We start from the raw sequence: 4,638 nt of genomic DNA on the forward strand, positions 1-4,638 counted from the left end.
ACATTCGTACGCAGTATTACACAAAGTGGGCGTACGCCAAATGACATCGCAGTAATGCGAAACCATCGCAGCATTGCGAATCCATCGCAATAACACATACTTAATCGTAAAAATACTAAGTTTTAGTAGATTTACACATTTTACCGTAAAAGTGCACACTTTTAAGGAAAAACGCTCAAAAATGTTTTTTTAAAGCTATTAAGTGAAATTACACCATTCCTATTAAAGTCAACAAGCCCTTTTCAATAACGAATCCAATTAGTGTAATGATTGATAATGTTCCTAAACAATTAAGTCTGCAAAACAAACCAGATTAACACTTTGTTGCCATAATTGCCCATCAACATGTAAAAGTGTTTTGTTTTTTCCCTTTGTTTGTTTTTAAAGGTGTTGTTTGTGAATGAAGGTGTTTACATGTTTCTTAACACAATAATCTCCTGTTTTTTTGGTTAATAATCTAACGTAAGATGTGTGTAATGTTTTTGGCAAACAATTTCTGCCTGCCAATCAGCTGATCCTTTTTTGCATTAATAAACACAACACCCGGTTAACTTTAATCAACTTTTTTTATTTATTTTTTTAAAATAAATCAGTTTTTTTTTCCTGAAAATAAACAATATCATGCATATTTTTGCAAATTGTCAACACAATGCATTAATCCTTGCAGGTGTTGGCGCATGGTGTAAAGAATGCCTCCAAAACTTGTGGGATCTCCAACTGCAACATCTGAAATTAAGATGCAACACAAACATTAATAACTTAATTACATTACTTATTATCCAAGCAAGGCGCAAAGCACACTTAAATGCAGGCATGTCCAAACTGCTGGACTCCAGCTGTTGTGAAACTACATATACCAGCATGCCTTGACACAGTTTTGTGGTCAGGGAATGCCAAAGCTGTGTCAGGGCATGCTGGGATGTGTAGTTTCTCAACAGTTGTAGGGCCGCAGTTTGGACAGGCCTGCTTTAATGGCAAAGTTACTACATCCTGCCTGTTTTATGGTACAATCATTAGCAGAACAACACACAAGCCTGCTCAGCCTTTTTTTAAGATTTTAAAGTGTTCCAGACCATGGGTTACATTTACTACTATGTGAGTTATATTTAAGATGGAACGTTGCCCATAGCAAACAAGCAAAAATATGAATATTATATTGTAGAAGTGGTTCCCAATTTTTTAAGTATAATCTTATTGGTTGCTATGGCCGACATCCCATGTTAAAGATAACTACCATCTTCGTCAATGTTACACCATGTTGGCATTCATTCCCATTTGGTTTTTTTTTTATTGTTTTTTTTTTTTAAGGGTGTTGGTCCTGCATCATCACACTGCATATCAACATCTTCAGAAGGACAACATATCCTAGCATGCCCACACTCCATGAAAGCTGCCCTTACTAAATAAGGTCAAACAGGTTTGACTTTATCCAATAATCATTTTGTGAGTGTAACTTTCACACCACAAATCATTGGGTCGTTAGGCTGCCTAACAAAGTGAAGCATGTGATTTGTAAGTGTAAATATTAAGAATACACAGGCACAAGTGTAAAAGAACAACAACATACTAAACTCCACTCAGGTCTAACTGTTTCCCCGAAAACCTAACACATATAAACCCTGTTGTCCTGCCAACCCTGTTGACCTAATGAGTGTCGACCTAGAGTGGACACACAAAACATGGCACACATAAACACTGGACATATAATGACACTCAAATAAATGTAAATTCAACATGTACACCATGAAGAAAAACACAATTAATTTTCCTTGGTACAAGAATTCCAACAGTACAACACTGCATGTTTTGTCATTGTAAGTGTAAGTAGGTAATCATTTTTAACAAAATGTTAAAACACTTACTTTCCTCGGCAACATGAAGACTCCCTGAACTGTCTTCAGGGGCTTCCTCTGCCCATTCACTGGGTGGGGATGGCGGCTGGATGGGGGAAGGCGGCTGGATGGGGGAAGGAGGAGGGATTGGGGAAGGAGGCTGGATGGGGGAAGGAGGCTGGATGGGGGAAGGAGGCTGGATGGGGGAAGGAGGTTGGATTGGGGATGTAATTTCAGAGGGTGGGTCTGATTGAGAGGGCGAGGGGGGCGGTGAAAATGTTAGGCCAATAGAGGGTGAGGGGGGCTGAGAAGGTGAGTTGGAAGTAGAAGGAGAAGGGGTATGGGAAGGAGGAGAAGGGGTCACAGAAAGAGAAGGAGAGGTTGGCTGAGAAGGGGAGTGGAAAGTGGAGTGGGCCTGGGAAGCTGAGGGGGCCTGGGAAGCTGAGGGTGACTGGGAAGCTGAGGTGGATTGTGAAGCTGAGGGTGATTGGGAAGCTGAGGGGGATTGGGAAGCTGAGGGGGAGTGAGAAGGGGAGGGGGAGTGAGAAGGGGAGGGGGACTGGGAAGTGGAGGGGGAGTGAGAAGGGGAGGGGGAGTGAGAAGGGGAGGGGGACTGGGAAGTGGAGGGGGAGTGAGAAGGGGAAGGGTGCTGAGCTGGTGCATCATGTGGTGCTTGCCGTTGTGGTCGTCCTAGAATGATTGGTAAAATATATTTCAATTTGCATGTTAAATTACATACTAATCAATTTTAATTTTCACTGTTCGGTTCCATGTAAAAGAAAGTTTTTGTAAGAATTTTTACAAAATAATTATTCAAACCTCTTCATGTTGCCCACTGCAAACAAAATTATGAAATTTAAAAATTTTGACGGTCATTCCTGTATCTATTCCATTGAGACATATTGATTTGTCTAGCCAACATCACCAGATCACTATTCAAGCTACCTTATTATATAGACAGCACTGATCAAGTGTTTTGGTACAGTTTCCTGCCTGGTTACTAATTATGTAAAACATGCACTTGTTTAGGGACACTTTGCTACAGTCAGTAATGTTTGCCCTAACCACACACACTGTCCTATTTTTTCCAAATGTTCACTCAGTGTTGCAATTAGCCTACCACTTAGTGAAAATTTGCACTATTTATGCTAATAATCTTATGTAATGTTACTTACTGCGTGCATGCATAGTGCGGATTTGCTGGCGGATCTCCGCCAACAGCTCTGGAGTCCTCCTTCGGAGATCACTCCATCTCCGCTCTAACTGGATGATGGTCCGCCTGCTGCGGACGCGAGACCGCAGCTGGCGACGGACCTCCGCGTAGGCCTCGCGCTTAACACGATTGGGGATGAATCGCCCAACGCGGCCTACGCGGCGGTCCATCACCGCAACCAGGACGCGGAGCTCCCGCCTGGTGAAAGGTGCCGCACGCATCATGGCAATGGCGTTTTCCTTATTTGGGCATATATTTATAATGTCTGTTAGCATGTGATTGGTCCACAATCTATGCTGTCATATGTCATTTATAATAACTTTATTGATCTTTGCAATGCTGTGAAGAGCAGAGTGTTATTTCGCACGAGCGGATCTACGCATTCGCATAAGCAAATTTTAAGCAAAACACAACCATAATTTTAAAAACAAAAAAACACAGACACACACACAGTTTTAGATCAATTTATAAACATATCTGAGTACTCACCTCAGTTTGTGTGGTCTTTCAGCTGGACATTCACAAAGTGGGCAACATTCAGTTTCATTTGTTTGTGTTTTTGTTTAAATAATCATGATGTTAGAATAGTAAAAAAATAAGGACACTATTTAGCAACATCACAGTATTGTTTGACACAAAATTAAATTGTCAGCTTAACGTGTTATTGTTTTTTGAAGATAAAAAAAACAGATTCAAACACACAAAAAGCATTACACAATGACCTTACAATAGCAAACACAATTTCTACATTTAAATACAAAATGATGCATACTGTGCTTTTATTTTGGTAACAATAGAGTAAAAAAAAAAAACTATACCTGAAAAATTCAGCAACAATGCTTGCCCTGACTTGGCTCCCCCTCCTTGTAACACTCCCCCCACCGAAGTGTCGGACAACCCCTGGCTCCTCATCAGGCAATTCCTCTGTCTGAGGAAGCTCTACGCTACTCCTTACCGCGATATTGTGGAGTATAGCGCACAGGACCACTATTTTACTTGCCATCTCCGGCGAATACATGATGTCGCCACCAGTGCGGTGGAGCACACGAAACCGCCCTTTAAGGACCCCAATTGTGCGCTCCACCAGCTGCCTAGTGGCAGTAAGCGCGGAGTTAAATGCCGTCTGTGGTCCTGGCCTGGGATTACGGTAAGGAGTCATGAGCCAGGGGGTGCAAGGATATCCACGGTCTCCTGTTTGAGGCAAAAAAAATAATTAGAAATAGTCAATTTGGAAAACTATACAAAATTTTGATCAAAATATGTGCTACAACTCACCCAATAACCACATGTCTGCTCGTTGACTTGATCTTAATCTGTGCCATATCCCTGATTGTCTAATGACATATGCATCATGGGAACTTCCAGTAAACTTAGCGTTCAGGGAAAGGATCTGGAGGGATGGCCCACAAACAACCATTACATTCAGAGAATGAAACAGTTTCCTGTTTCTAAAAATTTCTTCATTATGTTTTGGTGGCTGAATAGCTACATGTGTGCCATCCACAACCCCAATAACATGTGGGAAGCGACTACCACCTTCCGCAAATTGCCGCTTCACCACATCTAGGGCACCAACATCCAAAGGCATAGCAA

The 4,638-nt window shown here is 41.6% G+C and overlaps 1 long non-coding RNA gene across 1 annotated transcript; it reads right to left on the minus strand.

Moving 5' to 3' along the window:
- Positions 1 to 624: 624 nt before the first annotated feature.
- On the minus strand, positions 625 to 4,094 carry LOC134935109 (uncharacterized). Its single transcript, XR_010179907.1, has 4 exons — positions 3,864 to 4,094; positions 3,535 to 3,556; positions 1,863 to 2,522; positions 625 to 726 (listed from the first exon to the last, which is right to left on the minus strand). It is a non-coding gene; the product is annotated as an uncharacterized LOC134935109 (long non-coding RNA).
- Positions 4,095 to 4,638: the final 544 nt, after the last annotated feature.

Source organism: Pseudophryne corroboree, chromosome 6 (genome assembly GCF_028390025.1).
Source record: "Pseudophryne corroboree isolate aPseCor3 chromosome 6, aPseCor3.hap2, whole genome shotgun sequence".
Lineage (NCBI taxonomy): Eukaryota > Metazoa > Chordata > Amphibia > Anura > Myobatrachidae > Pseudophryne > Pseudophryne corroboree.